This window comes from Bos javanicus, chromosome 27, assembly GCF_032452875.1.
Source record: "Bos javanicus breed banteng chromosome 27, ARS-OSU_banteng_1.0, whole genome shotgun sequence".
NCBI classification, from domain to species: Eukaryota; Metazoa; Chordata; class Mammalia; order Artiodactyla; family Bovidae; genus Bos; species Bos javanicus.
The window spans coordinates 1232696-1253626 of record NC_083894.1 but is presented as its reverse complement, the minus strand read 5'-3'; the positions used below and the strand labels follow the sequence as shown (position 1 = coordinate 1253626).

Genomic DNA, 20931 nt, shown 5'->3' with positions numbered 1-20931 from the left:
CAAGACAAGGAAAAAAATATATTCTCTGCTCTGAGTGTCTTGGGAGCGTATGGTTAGTAGTTACATGCCCTTTGTTTCAGAGGAAAGAAGTTTATGAAAAAAAATAATTTTACACCAATGGGAGAGAATAGAGCTAGTATCTAGAGGGACAGGTGATGCTAACCCATAACACTGTTGCCAGTGAATGTTAATAAATTTACAAAGCATTGAAGAGAAAGTCATTTTAGGTTCTATTCAAAAGGGGCGGGGTGTGGGAAGGAGAGAGACGGAGAAACACTGACTGAGACGTGAGGAGGAGACGAGAACGAATACCATCTGTGCATCCTGTTCTTCTCTGGGGGACAAATGAGAGACTATTCACAGATTATTTGAAAGGCCCACTCAGGTTTACGATGGGCCATTTTTCCAGGTTTTAGTCCAAATCTATGACCATGTAGTGCTTTTCTTCTAGAGTCCCCATAGAAAGCAGCATTTCCCACGTGTGCTCCTGGAAACACCCCACGTCTGGTCACCAAGGCCCGGGGTCCAGCTCAGACTTTACAATGCTTTACTGTGAAACCCCAGGTATGACTTCAGCAAAGCTAAATCCTACCTGAGTCACAGTGATGGAAAGCATTGTTCTTTGCTTTTTTTCTTTGCACTCTAGGATACAAAAGACACTTGTAACTGAAATTGCTGTAAAAGTAGATTAATGGGGATGCCTTCCAGTCCTAATTCACAAAGCGGTTAGCGTGCTCATTCCAGGGCCCCAGCAAACGTGGCTTTCCTGTGCTGTGAGGCAGTCCAGACAGGACAGTCTGCACGGTTATCTTGCAGGCCTGGACACTCATGGGCCCCAGGCAGGCTGTGTGAGGGGCCCCGGGCAGGCTGTGTGAGAGCCCCCAGGCAGACGGAATGGATAGCCCCCCATCCCCCTGACCCCAGTCACCCCACCTGCTGAGCAGCAGCCACTCCAGTGGACAGATCCCCAGGGCTGGTCTCCTGCTCAGCCCGGGGCATGCCGAGTTCAGTTTGGAGTCTGACAGACCTCTGCTATCAAACGTGAGGGAACCTGCTGGGCAGGGGAATAAGAGAAATGTTGTTTTCAAGTCTAAACTAAACTAACAAATAAGGTCCTGCCCACACCCCTCCACCCCTGCCGCCGAAAAAGAGGAAGGAAAGAAGGGAGATTCCACCATATTTATCTACTAAAAATTCTCCAAACAGGAGAGTCAGGTTGAGGCGAACACAAAACATTTGTAGTTTTGAGAAAGGAGGTGGGTGAAACGCATGAACATATTCACCAACCACAAGCATTTTGCTGCAATGTAACTGCATAGGATAAGGACAAAGAGCCTTCACGCAATTCAAACAGACCCCATGTTACGGCACAGACAGCGTGGTGCATCCACGTGGTACACTACTGCCAGGCGTGGGCTGCGGCAGCTGAGCTCCAGTGCGTCTTGGCTATGCTGACCAGGCTCCCGTTGGGCAGGGAGCACAGCCGGGGCTCTGTGACCCTGTGAGGGTGGGGTGGTGGGGGGTCAGCAGGAAGGGGACACGGGTGTACTTGTGGCTGATTCCCGCTGCTGTATGGCAGAAGCAAACACAGTGCTGTAAAGCACTTATCCTCCCATTAAAATTTTTAACAAATTCCCCCAAAGAAAACAAGACGAAAAACACAACCTGTTGGGGGAGCCAGGTGACTCCTGGGAGAACAGTCCTGTACTGGACGGCGTCCACACGTCACCGTGCAGACCTCCGCAGGGCCAGGTCGGAACAGGCAGCGCGGGGACCACGGGAGGCTGGCTCGGGGTCGGCCCAGGTGGGCAGCCCCACCACACCCCTAGCCTGGCTCTGATCTCAGCACAGTGTGGGGCCCACTCCAGCAGGACGGCTCTGGGGGTCACCAGGCACGCTCCAGGCCACTGGACAGGTCCTTCTTCCCACCTCGTCCAGCTCTGGAGGTGGGCATCAGGACCGACTGCGCCACCTTCGGACAGGGGGCCTGTCCCTGCATGGCCAGAGGCAGCGGCCCATTCCCAGACATGCCCACCTCTCCTCCCAGCCCACAGGCCCTTCCACAGGCCCTCCTGCTCCAGGACGGCGGGGCAGGGGTGGGCCCTCTCCAGGACGGCGGGGCACGGGCAGGCCCTCTCCAGGATAGTGGGCATGGGTGCTCCCCGCTCTAGGACAGCGGGGCAGGGGCAGACCCTCTCCAGGACAGTTTGGCGGGGTGGCCCCTCTCCAGGATGGTGGGCATGGGAGCTCCCGCTCCGGGATAGCAGGGCAGGGGCGGTCCCTCTCCAGAACTGCAGGTCATGGGTGCTCCCGATCCAGGACAGGGCCTCCCCAGGTGCCCTGGCTCTCCCGGCGCCCGGCTGTCTCACTCACTGTCCCCTGTGATGCCCACCCAATCACAGTGGGAGGAGGCAGACAGTGGCCCCGCACTCTGGGCTGACAGAGCTCTGCCTCCCTCCCTCCAACCAGTCTCCTGAAGGCAGTGGAAGGAGACCGAATTCGAGGTTGAGGCCACAAGCCTCTCATGTTCAAAGAACCTCCCGGAAGCTCCGGCCAGGCTCCAGGAGAGCAGACCAGTGTGCCGTGATGGGAGCTGTGACACGGCCACGGACCCATCTCTCCAACCCCTCCACTCACCCAGGGGGCAGAGCCCCGCTCAGCACCCACTGTTCACTGTCCACTGAAGACCCGATGAGCAAAGGAACGCCTGGAGAGGACTTGCAGACAGGGCACCCAGGCGCAGGTCCAGGGCGGGGCAGCGGGAGGCAGTCTTCTAGTCACACAGTCTCTATGGGAAGATGCTGTGCTGATGAGCAGGAACTCACATGACTTCAACAACTGTGGCTTGAAATAAAGCTATTTCTACCAAAGATCAGAAACCCTGCTACAGGGAGTGTCACTCTGCGCCCTGGATGCCTCAGGACAGAAAGGATCGGGTGTAAACTAGCACGGTAAAGCAAGTCTGCCAATACACACTCACAGGAAAAAACCACACGTTTTAAAAATGGGACCAATTAAAAACGGTTAGGGAAACAGCTCCCAGTAGAGTCTATCGTGTGAGAACGTGTACACACGGTCATCCGTGCTCACGTTCACACAGAACAATTAACCCACCCTCTTACCCGAGGCAGACATCACTCTACTCCTCACAAAGACAACGCCACCACTCCTGGGAGTCTGCAGTCACCTCAAGGACACCAGCATTCTGAAGATTTCCTTGTTGGAGGAAGCGACACCATGATGGGCCTGCCGAGGACCAGCTTCCTTTCACTTGACTCAGTTCAGGCTCGGGGGGGTCTCACCACACGCTGGGCCGCGAACTTTCACCCGGACCCTCAGCCCCCAGGGAGGCGGTGGAGGTGCACTCGGAGTAGGCCCCGAACCACGCGTGTGCAGCCGCCCACTGCAACTCCCGCGGGGTCGGTGGGACTCAGAGCCTGCACAGCCACCGAGGAGCAGGAAGGAGCCGGCTCTAGGGCACATTCACTCCCAGCCGCAGAAGCCCTGTGTTCTAGGCAGGGTTCTCCCAGATGCCCAGGCTCTTCTGGGGCTAAGGGAGCGTCTGAGTAGCACAGACATTGGGGTACACTCTGTCCAGTGGGAGCCTTAGGGGAGACCCTGCAGACGCCGCTCCTGGGGGCTCCTGGGGGCCTCCACCCTGCCCTCCCCTGGGGGCCCAGATCCCCCACCTGCATCCTGAACTCCAGCTAGTGCTGCGGGCCACCCGCCCTGAACCATACTCGTGCACTCTCCACGAGGCATAAACGCGCATGGAACACGCCCTCTGAACTGCGGCTCATCTCCACCCGAGTCCCCGCTCTCTGGAACCTGACCAGTGGAGGAGCTGAGACACAGCACCCGGGGTGAAACCACTGAAGATCAGGTTAGTCCACAAAACCTGTCCACATCATCACAGCTCAGGAACCCACTTTATCATTTGCCAGGGCCGTCCCACCTGGAGACAGGCAGGCGCTCACACAGCTTCACTGTAGAATGCTCTGTGCACGTCTGCACCATGAACCTTGATGCCTGCTTCTCTTACAAGGAATCTGAAAACCCGTGAGCAGCTGCTGCGCAGTGAATAACCTGGAGTGCTGGTCCAAATGGACCTCAGGTCACAGAGGTGTACACCCGCCCACCGCCGCAGATGATCGGCGTGAGGGCCTCGCACACATACTACGCGCCTGCAGGACCCTCAGGCGCCTCCTGCGTGTGGCCACGCCGGCCTGAACTCAGTGCCTCCCCAACCAGGGGAACCCAAGCATCTTCAGGGCTCCAGCTCACCCTGCTGGCCTCTGTCCACAGAACCAACTCCCCCTCCACTCCTACGTGCACGCTCCTGTAGACCAGAGCCCCACACACACCTGTCTCTGTTCTCTGGACCTGAAATGAGACTGACTTCCAGCTGCTCTTGACCTCTGGCCTTGCTCTGCTGGCAAGAGAAAGGTGAGCACCATGACAGCGTCCCCAGCGCGCTGCCTCCCAAACCAGGCCATTTTCACATCTCCGCTCAAGATGACGCTTCAGAAGCAGGGGCCCAGGCGGTCCTCCTGGAGACCATCTGTGCTTTGCCCACAGGACTCTGTCCCAAGAGCAGGTGCTGGGGTTTCCAAACCCTCGATGAGGAGCATCCAGGAGGTGAGGCAGTGTGGTGAATGTGTAAGGTCCCCCAGGCCCTCCCGACTCTCAGAGCAGCTCTGGGTTTGTTTGGGGATGTGCACCAGGTTTATCTTTCAGTTTCCTTTGGCACAAGAAACCTTGGGATCTCCCTTCTACGTATTCAGCCAAAAGCTGTTGGCTGCTGCTGAGTTTTGCTTTGGTTTCTGCTTCTTGCCATCAACCCTGTTCAGACTCGAGGCCAGCTGATTCTTCCTCAGCCCCACCACGGCCCACGTACTGTGCTGGAGGTTTCCAACCTCACCATCTGCCGGCTCACACCCTGAGGGGGACCTACCATTACCCAGACTTACAGGACAAGAGCCGAAGGGACAAGGAAACGGTGAGTGCCTTGTGTGAGGATTCAAATTCACACCCACGCTTTCTGACTCCAAGTCTTCCTCACCCCAAACTGAAGCCAAAGTGGAGGGTATTACAGAATCTTCAGGAACTATCGAGACAGCGTGGGGCCTGCAGGCGAGGTTGCCTGTCAGTCTGCCGACAGGCACACCCGGGACCGCGTACATGTCACCCACACCCGACCTCAGGAAGCAAGGCCACCTCTCCTGTCTGTCCTTCCTCTCCAACCCGGGCAGCCGCGGGGGAGATGGCAGGACGGCCAGCAGAATTCACCATCAGTCAGTCACTTGACAACCCATGAAACCCAATAAACAGCACCGACTGGACTCAGAACGGGAGGGTCTCGCCTACCTCACGAGTTCAGGCTGAGGGGGGGTCCGTGAGGGGACAGTCACATTCACTGAGCAACACATCCACTCAAGGCTATACTCTCACACTCCATGGCGCCCTCCCAGGACCCCAGGCTTCCGCGATCGTCCGTGAGCCCCACACGCCTGTTGGGGGACGAGGCTTTCACTGTGGGGAGTGGCTCCTTGGGGACCCACGGCTATGGCCTCCAGGGCGGGGGCCCGAGGGTGATGCCCCATCTTCTGGGGAACTGGGGCTCGTCCTGGCCCAGCCCTGAGCTCCCAGACTGGCTCACACTCCTGCACTGTCCCCGCAGGTGGGGGCTACACGGTGGACCACAAGAGCACACAGTGCACAGCCTGCCACACAGAACGAAGGGGCGGGCTTCTGGATCGGAAGACCACGGAGGTGGGCTGGTCAGACCCTTCCCAGGAGGGTCTTCACGGCCCGACTTCACAGAGCGGCGGTCTTGCTGGGGAGTCTCTGCAGCTCAGAGTCTCATGGCTGCAGCCTCAGCTCCTTGATTATCTGGACTGTCACCAAGGAGAAGAGGGACTCCTAGAGACCCTGCCACATTCATACCGTCTGAGGAAACCTACAGCCTCGGTGATACGTCAGGTGCTACCTTGTGCGTTTTACAGGCAGAAACCCTTCAGCTCTCACAGCCACGCCAGGGAGCATCCCCATCCACTGAGGCTGCAGGAACACAGCCCCGCGCAGGGTGGCTCACACACTATGCTCCCAGGCCTGGAGACTAAAGCTGAGGCCAGGGCACCAACAAGGCACCCCTCGTGGAGGAAGGGCTGGGAGCTCTGGGTTCTGTGTCAGGACACTGCTCCCATTATGGGGGACCCACCTCACCTCCAGATCACCTCCTGAAGGCCCCCCTGACACCATCGCCAGGGCATCAGGGTTCAAGGTGAATGTCAGAGTGACAGAGCCATGCAGCCCACTGCAGGTGGGGAGACGACGCCTCTACCCCACTTTCAGATGGGAAGTCTGTGCCACGCGGCGGTTTAGGAGGCGGCCCAGGTCACACAGAGGACACAGAGAACCCTGGGTGGGGGGCGGTCCAGAGGCCCAGCCTTCCTTCCATGCTGTGCTGTTTCTCCAGATAGAAAGGGGTTCCATTATGATCCTGGGGACGCTGCTGAACATGGCCCATGGCACACACAGGAGAAGCCGCCCCTGCTGGCTCTGGGGCACGGGTCAGACACCAAGCCGGTGTCCAGAGCAAAACCCACTCTGGTCTCTATCCTGAGCAGACCAGGAAAACCTTCGCCTGGACTAGTCTGGGACGTGCTCTCTGGGAAGTGTGAAACTCGGGCAAGGATAAGACAAAATATTCCAGCAAAGTTGGTGCTCAAGAACACTTCCGCCTTCCCTCCTGCCCTGGCCTGACTCCGAACCTCAGACTCCACCTGGCCAAGGGGGCAGGAGCAGCCGGCCCTGGGCCAGAAAGCTCAACCCTCCCCACTCTGAGCTGCGACTGTCCCCTGACCCAGCTCAGAGGTGACCCATAGGGGACATAAGCAGCCCCAGTGGGCCTTCCACGGGACACCCTCGGGGGCTGGGCCATGTCCGTGGGCTCAGTGCTTCTCTGCCCACAGACCCCCAAAGAGTGCACGTCCGGTCCCCGCCCCCCCAACCCCAGTGCAGGGGCTCCAAGCTCAGCACCCACCCTGTGCTGCTAGTGACCCTCTGGGGACCCCCTGTAGCCCCCACTGCACAGACCCCCAGTCGGCCTCCAATGAAGCCAAGCCCAGTGAGCTTGAAGCCCGGGATGTCCCCTGCTGTAAATACCCCAAGCGTTCATTTCAGACACATGTGTGATCATGTCCTGACCCAAGCAGCACACAAGTCACATTTTATTAGGAAGGGAAATTCATTTTTGGGGCATTTAACTCTGCCTCTCGACGCAGTAAGTAGATTTTATTAATAGACTGTCTGCCCCGCTTCTGCCGTCTGCTAAGACTCTTCCCAGAAGAGAACACATCTAAGACGTGCAAGGGAGCCTGCCTCTGGGAGGCTGAGCGGTCTACGCACCACGGAGCCCAGCGGCGGAATGAGTCTCATCTTCAAGTCCCTCGGGGCAGCTCGCCGTTGGGCACTCCGGCCGGCCGAGGCCCCCATGACTAGACGATGTTCAGCTACCGCGACATCAGTCTACTGCTCACATGCGTGTCCCGCTCACCAAGCAGCTCCACCCACATAATTGTCCTCAGCAACTCTGCTGTTCCCCGAGCCCCACAAACAGCAGGGGACAGGAGCTCTCCAGTGGGCAGCACCACCGTCCGCAACAAGCACTGTGAGGACGCTGGGCGCCTGTCCCTGTCCCTGCCCTGAGCAGCGCCTGTGGCTGGTGCGGGGCTGCTGTGAAGCTGCCGCCTCACAGGCCCAGGAGAGGCCAAGCGCTGCTGTCTCAGGTCCCTGCCCCTTGAGGACGATCTTAATTTTCAGTTAAGTCTCCTTCTCTGTCTAGAGAAAAACATCCTTTAATTCTGTCAAGAACTGGGGATGGCTGCCTCCCAGGCCCGCCCAGGGATGCGGGGCCCTGAGGACGGCTCCCCTCCCAGGCAGCGGACCTGTCACCGACAGCAGCGGTGAGCACGCTCCAGCCCCGGCGCCAGCTACGCCCGGGCTTCAGCCCGCTCGCAGCTCGTGGGCCCAGGCAGGCACTGTGCCCTGTGGGACTCAGGGGGCACTGTGTCCTAAGGTTTGTCCTGGCCCCACGCACACCAGCCGCATGTGTTCTGAGCCCAAACGCCACTGGGCTCTGAGGATGGCCAAGGGGCCCCACAGCGAAGGTGGTCAGGCTCACCGGGGCCCATTCTCACCAGACCTGCGCCGGATGGAGCTCCTGGACCCTGGGGTGGAGCTGGGCCCCTGCCCCCAGGAAGGGCTCCTGGGAACAGAGTCACACAGGCTATGCTGGCTTGAGATGCCCCTCCCAAGGAACGCATCCAAACACCTCCAGAGGGGAGGAGACCCAACTCCGCCTGGACCCCAGGGCACCCTGCAGCTGCCCCCAGCCCTCCCTGAGACCCCGGGCAGGGCTCCTGTCCCCTCAGCTGCCCTCCCCCTCCTCTGTGCCCCCGAGTCACCAGCTTGGTATGGGGGGAGAATCTTCTTCCAGAGCGCATCCTGGTGTCTGAGGCTGCCTCCCACAGCCCTGCTCTGTCATCCCACTTCTGACAGCAACACACCCCATCCTCAACCCCCAGGGGGCAGAGGGCCCATGTCTCTCTGAGTGCCTCTGCTTTGTGAGTGACTATGAGCCCCGGTCCACATACATGAGCTCTGCCCACGCGCACCCCCTGTTGCCTCTGTGAACAAAGCTGGGGAGTGGGGATGGGGTGGGAGGGGCGTGATGCTGGGCAGGAGCACCACGCCTCCCTGAGTGGCCCTGTGTGCCTCCTCTGGACGACCTGGAGAAGGTAGCCGCCACCAGGACTTGAACACTTCAGAGACCAGATGACAACCATTTGCATTCAGCTCAGGAGAATGTGTATCTACAAAAGTCTCGAATAATAATCTAGTAGAGGACACGGTTCACCCTCTGAAATCATTCTTCAGGTGTGTGGCCTCCACTGGGGGCTGCACTCAGCTTCTCTCTGATCTTACAGAGGACGTGACCACCACACAGAGGGACTGAACACTGAACTATTTACATTCACATAAAGAGAGGGATTTATGACAAATATCATTTTATAATATATATGATTATATACATCGATTTATTTTTTTCTCTTTGAGCATTTCCCATGGGATTGCATTGCTCTGTTTTATATATATATATATGCTGCTTTAATTCTGGTAAAATAAACATACAATCTACTATTTCACACCATTACTGAGTACACACAGGGGCATTAAGCACAGTCATACTGTTGTGCAAACATCCCCACCGCTGTGCCCAGAACTCTCTCATCTCCCGAACTGCCCTGCCCCCACTGCACTGACATCCACCACCGTCCACAGCCCGCCCTGCAACTCTGAGAAGACTTGCTGAGGCGCACTCACAGGATCCGCCCTCCTGTGGCTGGACACCTCCTGCACACAGTGCCCTCAGTCCATCATGCTTCCTGTGTCAGAAGCCCCCTTCTTTTCAGGGCTGTGTCATATGCTACTGACCATCTGGACACGTTTCTAACTCCCATCTTCAAGCATGGCTACTTCATTCTCTTTCCTGATAAATGAGAACCTACTGTGAAAGTCACTGACATTACATTTAAGTAAAAGTATATGTCAGTAAAAGTTCTCTCAGAGGTTTTAAGAAGAGGCAAAGTCTTAAGGATTCGCCCTCTGGGGTTTCTTGACAGATGAAGAGCTTCCCTACATAATTATTTGGTGACCGCAGAGGTCCATAGCTCCCCGGGCTCCCTGCGCCTGTGGACAAGTCTGGATGGCCAGCCCCATCAGGGGTCATGTTCAATACCCCACCCCCGAGACAGCACACTCATGCACATGAACTCAAGATCCATTTCACTTATACACTGCTGCCCTGGATCAGGACAGACCCACATCAGGGACATGTGGGCGGCATGGGGCACTCGGACACATGACATGTGCAGGCAGGGCCAGTGCAGAGAACCCTTGCGTGGACCTCGTCACCACAAACGACACAGGTTAAATAAAACAACTTGTGTTGCTTGATTTTAAAGCAGATTTGACACGGATAGCAAGCAAGCAGCCGAGATGCTTTGGTTCAAATGGCTCCTTGAGGAAGCTGATTTTCCACTGGAATTACCTATGAGAAATTTACATCCATGTTTCAAATTCAGTCTCTTTCTGCAGAGCACCTCCAACCTCCTGACCCACCGCATGTGGACAGGGATGGGGTCAGGGCCCAGATGTCGGGCCCCCCACAACAGGGTATCCCATACGCGGCAGCCATGGTGTCTAGGATCCCCTCCTGACTTATTGCTCTACCTTCACTTTGTTATAAAAGCCTAGGACAGAGTATGAGCAGAAGTCATTACTGAAATAAGGGTCTTAAACATACCTCTATGCAAATGAAGAAGGAATCACTTAAGTGTGAGTGAATTATCTTCAGAACAAAGATTGGATAAACATAAAGACCTGTGCTACTTCTAAATGCTGTATCTACCAATTAAGAATGTTTGTCAGGCCACTTTGGGCAAATGAAGCAGCTGAGTTTCTGTGGGAGGCCCACTAGCAGAATTCCCTTCACAATCCCACTGGTAATGGTTCTTCCTCATCCTTTGAGATTCCTCTGTCGGAGGGACAGGGTCCCTCCTGAGTGAAGCCACGTCGCTGCGGCCGCTGGACCATAAGCTGAGTCAGCCTGGACCTGCGCCCAGTATCACCTGCCAGGGACTCAGAAATGACCAACCATTCAGGCTGGCATCTCTGCGAAGCATACAGATGACTCCCTGTTTTAACTCTATTGTTGTGAAGTTTCTCGAACTGCTAATAGAAAATACTAATTCCCAGAAGCCCTTTGGAAGAATTCATAGCTATTCGTACAAGTTGAAAAAGCAAGAGCAGATCCAGTGAAATTTCAAGGCACAAAAGAACTTTAGCAAGTCAGATGCCTGGAATGGGAGCAGTTCCGTAAACTCAGGTCTTTATTTCACTTTTTGCCTTCAAACAATCTTAAAATGTCATAATAATAATACTTTCTAAATGGACATTAGCCCCAGAGGAGACGACCCTGCAATGGTCCAACCCTAAAGGAAGCAGATATTGAAATACACAACTCCCCACCTAGAAAGCTCACGTAGCCCACAATAACTCACGAGACTTTATGATTTTTGCAGCACCCAAAGCAAGAAAGGGCCACCCTCAGAGCCTGGGGCCAATCAGCATGTGGAGGCCAGCCAGGCTCCTGCGACCGCTAGCAAGCAGCCTGGCTGCATCCCAGACAGTGTCCGCGCCTTGGCAGGAATCCGCAAGTCTGCCCGCAAGGCTTCAAGAGCCGCCCTTTTGAGACGGAAGGTCAGTCCACAGCCATGTGGACGCAGAGGCCAGCAGGCATCCCGCAGGCGTGTCTATCTCACATCTGATGTGACTCATTCCAACTGAGTCTCCAAACTTAGAGTCTGTTTTTGGAAGCACAGGGCTGTGGGTAAGAGCTTCCATGATGTGAGCGCAGAGTTCTAGGTCCACCCATTCTTGGGGCCGCGTGAACCAGGCAGGGGCTGGGGAAGGTGCCCCTGAAAGTTTCACATGGGGTCATCGGTTTACAGAGAGCCAGAGCCCTGCTCCCAAGTGTGGATACTCTCTCAGGCCTCTCAGATCAGAAGGGTGAGCGTGTGCTGAGCAGGGCAGGGATGGGAAGCGAGCGGTCGGTCCCGCCCAGCTGCAGGGGGACCACCCAAAGGCCAGTGCTCAGGGCTGAGGGCAGGTCTGCACATCACAAGGGTCTCCTGACTGAAGGTCACTTTCCACCCCAGGCTGCTGGGCATGTCTGACCAAAGCCCCTTGGGATGCATGTGACCCTGACGTACTTTAAATGCTGCATTTCTGAGCCCAACCAAAACTATTAAATCCAAGCCTCCCTGGAAGAAGAGAGGGCAGGGCTTAGCAGTATTTTAATTATTTAACAAGGGTCCCAGGTGTTTCTTACAAAGATTTTGGGAGATAATCAGTCTCTGCGGCAGCTGAGGAAAATCACCGTGATGCAGAGAGCAAACACCAGTCCAATTTTCAGCCAGATGCGTCTCCAGCACGTTTTCATATTTGCGCTCTCGCAATTACGAAACAGCTTCAGGGAGACAGCATTTCTAAACAAACCAGTTTTTTAAAATGTTTACTTTGGTCTTTTTTTCATTTAACATCTAGACCTCGACTGCTGAAAAATAAACTTCTTTTTTTCAAGATATGCAAAGTTCCCTAAAACTGTTAGGTATTCTTGGTGTCAAACTCAGCCAGAGCACACTCCCCAGGGAAAGGCAGGCAAACATTTACTCAGAACACGTCTTGGGCATCTCAGCCTCAAGATCTATATTGAAAAATGAATTAACTCATTAATATGTGCAATTGCTTTATTCCTCTCCCATGTGGATTCTAGAATCAAAGCATTTTTTTCTAGTATTGAAGGAGGAAAAGGTCACATGACCGGGCAGCCTCCTGAGGGCTTCCTTTCTCAGCTCAGGCCTGCTCTGCCCTGAGCCTGACAGAGGGGGACTCCCGGGCACTAGGGCCACTGTGCACCTGCCACGCGCCTACATGTGCTACACGGTGCTGCTCTCAACTTCTGACCTTCACAACTGTCTTGAAAAGAGGCTGCTTGTGCCCCATTATTAAAATGAAAGTAAGACTTTCGGAAGCAATAAGAAATAAGCCCCAAATAGTTCCTTATTCGACATCCCTCGTGCTGACAACAGGAACTGGGAACAGGCTCACACAGGACCAGCAGCGGCTACCGAGAGCCTGGCAGATGCCCTGCAGCCTGAGGTGCCAGAGTGGGGACCATGGGGTCTAGCAGGCGGGGTGTGTCCACAAGTTAGGGACGGGCACTGTCACTGAGTCCACATCGGGTGGTGGGATAGAGGACATGTGTGGTCCCCCCTCCATCTGAGGACTCTCTGGCAAGACTCTTCTCCTTCCTGAATTTGGCCCAAAATCAACCCAGCCTCCACTCCCACGCTTTTGTGCCTATCACTCTAAAAATGCCAAGAGAAGGACAAACAGAGGACCCACCTCTGCTGAATGGATGCCATGGTTACCACTACAGAGTGTCTGTGTCCTCCAAAATCCGTATGTGGGACCCTGACCTCAGTGTGATGGTGTGCGGAAGGGGGCATAGGGGAGGTGATGAGGTCATGAGGGGGGACCCCCCAAGGATGAATCAGAGCTCTCCTAAGAGCCCCCTCCTCAATTCTTCCACATGAGGACACGCTGCTGGTGAAGCAGGGAGAGGCCTCAGCAGACTCTGGACTCCTGGTACCTTGATCCTGGATGTCCGGCCTCCAGAGTGGGGAATGAGTGTCCATTGTTCACAGCCACCCAGGCCACGGTATTCTGTCACGGGGCCCATGCAGACTGACCGTCATTGTAGACACCCCGAGGAAGATGAGTCCAGACCAGGGCAGGCCAGCCCCAGGGACCCACTGGAGTCGCGACGAAGGAGAATCTGTCTTCTACTCTGTTCTTTCCACAGAAAACAACACAAAAGCCACACAGAGAGACAAAGAGGACAAACACTAAGGAACACACGCTGCAAGGATCAGAACCTCTGGGGGACAACCTCCTGTCAGCTGCCTCTCACACCCAGCAGCTGAAGGAGGCGGCTGTGTTGGGTACCACGCGTGTGGGGAGAGAACACGTGTGTGCACGGCCATGCAGGTCACCAACACTGGATGAACACACAGAGGAGTGAGAATCTGAGGCAGTGGACAGACCCTGAAGCAGCCTCACAACGTGATGAACTGGAGAACTTGAGCTGCAGCACACTGCTGTCGCCATAGAAACAAGACACCCTGCGAGATGGGCATCATCAGAGGACTGAGAAATGTAAGCCTCAGCAGAAAACACAGAAAAGCACTCGAAGGACTCTTTCCCCGGAAAAATAAAGTTAATTATTCATTGTCTGTACCAAAAGTGTGTAGTTTCAACATAAACACTGATTCCCTGTCCCTAAGATTCACTGTGGACCCTCCTGACGAACTTCAAACCCTGTTAGTGGCCTGGGAAGGAACCGTTTTTACAGCATAATAAAAATTAAAATGCCCGAAATCATGTGACCTCCAGGGGAGTGAGGCATCATTCACCCTGAGGATGCTCACGCTCCCGGCTCTCACTGACCCCCACTGAGGCAGGCCTGACCCATCAGACTGACTCCCCAGGGTGCCCTCCTCACCACCCCTCGGGGCTGAGACCATCTCCCCAGAGAGGCCCTCCTCACCTCCTCAGAGGTGAGTCTGTCTCCCTAGGGCGGCCCTCCTCACCACCCCTTGGGGTTGAGACCGTGTCCCCAGGGTGGCCCTGCTCACCCATCTCCTCAGAGCTCAGACCATCTCCCCAGGGTGGCCCTCCTCACCCTCTCCTCAGAGCTGAGACCGTTTCCCCAGGGTGGCCCTCCTCACCCATCTCCTCAGGGCTCAGACCGTCTCCCCAGGGCGGCCCTCCTCACCCTCTCCTCAGAGCTGAGACCGTCTCCCCAGGGCGGCCCTCCTCACCCTCTCCTCAGAGCTGAGACCGTTTCCCCAGGGCGGCCCTCCTCACCCATATCCTCAGGGCTCAGACCGTCTCCACAGGGCGGCCCTCCTCACCCATTTCCTCAGAGCTGAGACCGTCTCCCCAGGGCAGCCCTGCTCACCTATCTCCTCAGAGCTCAGACTGTCTTCCCAGGGCGGCCCTCCTCACCTCCTCAAAGCTGAGTCCGTCTCCCCAGGGCGGCCCTCCTCACCCATCTCCTCAGGGCTCAGACCGTCTCCCCAGGGCGGCCCTCCTCACCTCCTCAAAGCTGAGTCCGTCTCCCCAGGGCGGCCCTGCTCACCCATCTCCTCAGGGCTCAGTCCGTCTCCCCAGGGCGGCCCTCCTCACTCTCTCCTCAGAGCTGAGACTGTTTCCCCAGGGCGGCCCTCCTCACCCATCTCCTCAGGGCTCAGACCGTCTCCCCAGGGCAGCCCTCCTCACCCTCTCCTCAGAGCTGAGACCGTCTCCCCAGGGCGGCCCTCCTCACCCATCTCCTCAGGGCTCAGTCCGTCTCCCCAGGGCGGCCCTCCTCACTCTCTCCTCAGAGCTGAGACTGTTTCCCCAGGGCGGCCCTCCTCACCCATATCCTCAGGGCTCAGACCGTCTCCACAGGGCGGCCCTCCTCACCCATTTCCTCAGAGCTGAGACCGTCTCCCCAGGGCAGCCCTCCTCACCTCCTCAAAGCTGAGTCCGTTTCCCCAGGGCGGCCCTCCTCATCCATCTCCTCAGGGCTCAGACCGTCTCCCCAGGGCGGCCCTCCTCACCTCCTCAAAGCTGAGTCCGTCTCCCCAGGGCGGCCCTCCTCACCCATCTCCTCAGGGCTCAGACCGTCTCCCCAGGGCGGCCCTCCTCACCTCCTCAAAGCTGAGTCCGTCTCCCCAGGGCGGCCCTCCTCACCCATCTCCTCAAGGCTCAGACCGTCTCCCCAGGGCGGCCCTCCTCACCCTCTCCTCAGAGCTGAGACCGTCTCCCCAGGGCGGCCCTCCTCACCCATCTCCTCAGGTCTCAGACCGTCTCCCCAGGGCAGCCCTCCTCACTCTCTCCTCAGAGCTGAGACCGTTTCCCCAGGGCGGCCCTCCTCACCCATATCCTCAGGGCTCAGACCGTCTCCCCAGGGCGGCCCTCCTCACCCATTTCCTCAGAGCTGAGACCGTCTCCCCAGGGCAGCCCTGCTCACCTATCTCCTCAGAGCTCAGACTGTCTCCCCAGGGCGGCCCTCCTCACCTCCTCAAAGCTGAGTCCGTCTCCCCAGGGCGGCCCTGCTCACCCATCTCCTCAGGGCTCAGTCCGTCTCCCCAGGGCGCCCCTCCTCACCACCCCTCAGAGCTCAGACCTGTCTTCTGGCAGCTGCAGATGAGGAGGAGCAGGTTGTGGACCCCTCCACAGGTTGATGTCCACTGAAGCAGGGTCTACCTCAGGCATCACTGGGGCCTGGATGTCCAGGAGCCAGAGCGAGGGCCTGCTGGGTGGTTAACAGCGCGTGAGGACTGGGCTGTGGCTTCAGATATCAGGTCAAACACTCGTCTGCTCGCTGCAGTGAAGGTGTGTTTAGGCAGGAAATACACTGAATTTGGTAGACCCTAAGTGAAGCAGGCTGCCCTGCATGGAGTGGGGGGTCTCGTCCCATCAGTTGAAAGCCTTGCTAACAGCAGACTGAGGTCCCTGAGAAGGAGGGACTGTGCTTTGACTGTGTATGACTTGAGCTGCAGCATCAGCTCTCCACCCGTCAGTCTGCCCTGTAGCTTTCAGAACACCCAGCCCAACAATTACTTAAAACAGCCCCTTAAAATAAACCTCTCTCTTCCTGTCTGTCAACAGGTCAATGCTGCACAGGGGGTGGCCCATCTGGCCACACGCCTCCAGGAGCACACCAATCACACACCTTGCGGGCAAATGGAACTGTTGGGCTCCTTGCTGGAAAGCAGGATCGGAGGGGGAGATGGCTGGGGGACTCAGAGCTGGGGCCGCGGGGCAGGAGGGTGTCTAGGGAAGACACGCAACCTCACGGCCCCGGACGAGAGTGGTCGATAAACCACGACTCCAGGATCTCAGTCTAACATGAAAGATGTTGATGATGACAGCAAAGAGAAACCCTAAACGGCAAAATGTCAACATTTTGTTAAAAGATAAGAGTGTGGACGTACATGTGTACACAAAGACTCCAACTCAGAACTTCAGCAGCCTGGGCAGTGGGATTATGGGTGATTTTTCTCTCCTTTTCCTATGAGTTTCCTTATTAGTCATATTTTTAATAGTTAAGTTTGTGATCACAGTCAAGAAAAGGAGTAAGGACGATTCCCTTAAAAAGCAAGGCTTTCCTGTATCCTCTATGAACCCCAGGTCTAGTGGACAATTGTGACACTGCCTGTGAGCTCGTCTCTGGCCCCATGTCCACGGGCCCACCCCCCGAACACCCCGCCAAGTGCTCTGATGCCACTGGCGTGAGTGCTGCTCCGCGCCCTCGGCGTCTGTAGAGGGGATGTTCACAAGGAGGGGCCAGGCCGTTTCTTCCCTGCCGGCCCCTGCTGAGAGGCCTGGTTCCCCAGTGAGGCCAGCTGAACACCCAGTCCTGGGGGCTGAAGTCAGCGTCTGTGAGCGGAGCCTGGATTCCAGGGAGTGCCTGTGGGAAATGCAAAGGCAGGCTTGGGGGAGACCCCGTCCTCGGGGCCGAGAACGCCGCCCCTCCTCCCGGCTCCCTGCCACTTCGGCCACTAGGACAGCCTGAGGATGCCTGCCGTGGGGTGGCCAGGATGCAGGTAAGTGAAGAGCTGCCTGCCATAGGATGTTTTCCCAATGTGCTCCAGAGGGAAACACCTATCAGGTTTGGTCAAATATTCTTTTAATTGGCCATGAAAAATCATGAAATCTCAGACACAGCCTAGTTCTCTTTTGGGTCCTCTCTCCCCTTCCTCATTAGGTTCACTAGTCCAAAGTTAATAAGAACAGCATTAGTTGGCCTGGAAATTGGTACAAATCTATAATTTTTCAGCACATTTGCAAAATACCTACTTCCTACCCAAATAGTAAACTAAGGCCCGGGTGCCCTAGGCCGCACCCAGGATGGAGGGTGAGCAGACGCTTGCAGAAACCCGCTGGAGGCCCAGCAACCAGGGGTTCCGGGAGGGGCACGAAGCCGCTGTGGGCGCGGGCAGGGCCTAACGCTGGAGGGAACACGGGGAAGCGGCAGCCGGGCCGCTGGCACCACAGAGCAGCATGCCCGCCACTTGGAAAAGGAACAGGAGATGTGTGTTCTCACAGCACGATGGACCTGGGCTGCTCTGAGCAGGTTCAGAGGCAAGAACAAGGAAGAAGAAGCGGATCAGGGCACCTGGAGAACCTCCTTCACTTTGGGTGAGAGAGGAGGACCTGTCCACAACTGAGTAACGACCGAAGCAGATGCCTGACGTCGTCTGTGACATGGCCCAGCACTGCAGGAGTCGCACAAAATTAGACATTAGGCAGCAGGCACAGCCCCTGAGGAGCAGGAGCAGGGGATCGTGTGGGTGACGAGGTGGGGGTCTGGCTGCACCCCTCAAGTGGGAAGGAGAGGCAGAGCGTTCAGCACATCTGTATGCTGAGAGAAGAGCGTGGGAAATGCAGAGGTGGAGAACACGGAGCCCAGGTCTGGATCGACGGGGGGACAGGTGGGAGAGAAGGCACGTGGGCCACCGTGTGTGTGGGAGGTGGGCATCCAGTCCTTCAGAGAGTCTCATACTAATGGTTCGATCAATAAGACCCATGCATCACACGCTGGAAGCCACGGCTCTTTAAAGGATATTAAAGTTCTTCCTGATTTCAGACAGACTTTCATGAAAAAGAAATGTTGCTTTATTTTACAACTAAATAAGATGCCTTCACCAAACAGTAAAAAACCATGACTTGTAAGGCTGGGAAGAGCACTGTAGCTTTAGGGTTTTGCATCTTGCCAGGAGCACGGTCCTTTATTAGAGACGTAGATACGTGAGTCACTTTCTATTTTAGGAAAAATTCATTGTGGTGCAAAATAAGAACTTTCTTTTTTTGTGAAGGTACATTCATCATTCCGACTTCAAACTTTCATGACCTGCTGAGTGGGGAACCAGAGCTGGCACACAAAATTAATGCTCTTAAATCCTTTGTAACAATCTACTTTAGAAACGTATGTCCTAACAAAAGATTAATAAATACCATATCAATTGTCCCAGTTCAGTCAAACACTAAGATCTGAGTCTCAAAGGTTCATGATGTCAATAAGTACAATTATGAGGAAAGGGCCAGTTCTCAATTCATACTTAAAATACTCATCAGATATTAATATGTGATACTTTATGGAATGAATGAGCTCAATTAAAGCTATTCAGAGTATAAATTTGGGTAACAAAGTCAATATAAGCTTACACTTCATAAAGGAGTAAAAATGACTTCAAAATCCCCCATAACATCTGGTATTTGCTAAGCAAGAAACAAAGAATAAAATAAATCAGAAATAAAGAGGACTTCACTGGTGGCATTGTGGATAAGAATCCATCTGCCAATGTAGGCGACCCGGGTTTGATTTCTGGCCCAGGAAGACTCCACATGCTGCAGAGCAACTTAGCCCGTGTACCATTACTACTGAAGTCTGCGTGTCTAGAGCCTGTGACCCACAACAAGAGAGGCCACCCCTGCAATGAGGAGCCCATACAACCCAGCGAAAAGTAAACCCCCTCTCGCCACAACTAGAGAAAGCCCACACGCAGCAACAAAGATGCAGTGCAACCAAAAATTAATTCATTAATTGTTTAAAAAGGCTGGTGGCTTCTTACAAAGAAAGAAGAAAGGGGCTGCGCAGAGTCATCACTGAGAGCAGAGGCCCCGTCCCAGGGTCAGTGGAAGGCAGATGGGGGTGAGCAGAGGGGGCTGGGCTCACATCTCCCAGCGTCCACTAAGGAAGGCTTTCTGTGGAATGTTCCGTGTCCCTCTCATTTGAGGAAGAGTTTTCTATAATTGACCACATTTCTTGTTGTGACTGTTGTAAACCCCGAGCCTAACCTCACAACTAGGAAATCAACTGTAGCCAATATTTCTCTTCTTTTTTATATGGATTTTGACATGCATTTTAACACTTCTGTATAATTTATTTATAAGCCCATAACAGACCCTTTTATAAAGAAGTTTTATGTTTAAAGTTTTAAATGAATATGACCAGGGAATAATACCCAAATCCACTGAACCCGCTTCATTTTAAGTGGTTTCAGGAAGAGCCCATTTGAGCTCTACTTTTCCCAAATCAAATCAGTCACCATTGACGATCTCCACAAAGTGCCAGTTTGTTCCTACCGGGTTTCTAATCGAGGTAAAACCTTACACACTCCTCTTGTGAGATGACCACCTCCGGTATACCCAGCTGTTCTCAAATAAGCCAGTTTAATCTTCCACTAGGAGACAACTGTGGATGGAGACAGACTGACACAGCTTGAGCTCCGAGGGGCTGAGCCTGGCTCATGCCAACGTAGATTCTCTGGCAGGTGGGCTCCAGAGGCCATGTTTTCCCTGAGTCTAGCTGTCCTTGAGTGTGTGACGGGTCTGCCTCCCGGAGCCCTGGCGCCCTCTGCATAGAGGAGACACTTGCTGCACTGGTGCCAGACTCGCTGTTCCCACCCTTGACCAGATCCAGACAGCACTGTCACCCTCCAATAAAGGCTTAAAAAACAAAGAGCATGTAGAAGTCTGAAGACCAGAGTCAAAGAAGGGAAAGAAAAAAAAAAAAATAAGTCTGAACAATGTTTTTGTTTTTTGCAAAAAGTCCATGAAACTGTTTTGAATTATGAACACAACAAATTTTAAGTACAGTTTGCAACGTGCTACTTGAGTTCTGTCTCGAAAAGATTAAAATAAAAAGTATCAGGAAGAAGTGTCTATTGCCTGCAGGCTTTTGTCCCAGGTAGGGGAGGGAGCTCGCTGCTCTACTGCAGGTAGGCCCACCCTTTCCCAGAAGGAACAAGGTCCCTTTCTGCCCTCCTTTCAGGGGAAGCGGGGGCTTCCTCTCCTGATTCAACCTAGAATTTAGGGGACATCTTCCTGTCACCTGATTGGGGCTGAGAAGACCAGGGAGAGACTGGCATCAGCTTAGAAGCCACTCTCTTCCTTTCTCTGACTCTGCGGGTGACGTGACCTTCAGAACACAGGATGGTGTTTTCCGTTTTAGGGAGTTCCTAGTACTGTTGGCGACTTGCACCCGGGGAAGACTCACTCAACTGCCATGAATGGACAGAACCAGAAAGAAAAGCAGCACACTGTTGACACATTCCTCCTAAAGTACTTATTTACCCCATTATGCTCAGAAATGTAATGACGACAATAGTGATGGCTAAGTACGACTGATGTGAGGGAACCGTGAGGAGCACGTGTGGGTGAGCACTTTAATGTCATGTAAACCCTAGG

General features: G+C 54.9%; 1 protein-coding gene across 5 annotated transcripts in view; it reads right to left on the bottom strand.

The window, feature by feature from the left end:
- Positions 1-20931, bottom strand: part of DLGAP2 (DLG associated protein 2) — a 647652-nt gene that overhangs the window by 342107 nt on the left and 284614 nt on the right. The window contains exon 3 of one of the 5 annotated variants that reach the window (XM_061404056.1): positions 2668-2788. The exons of the other annotated variants lie outside the window; for them this stretch is intronic. The gene's annotated coding sequence lies outside the window, so the exon portion shown is untranslated. The remainder of the gene's footprint in view (positions 1-2667; positions 2789-20931) is intronic. 5 annotated transcript variants of the gene reach the window in all.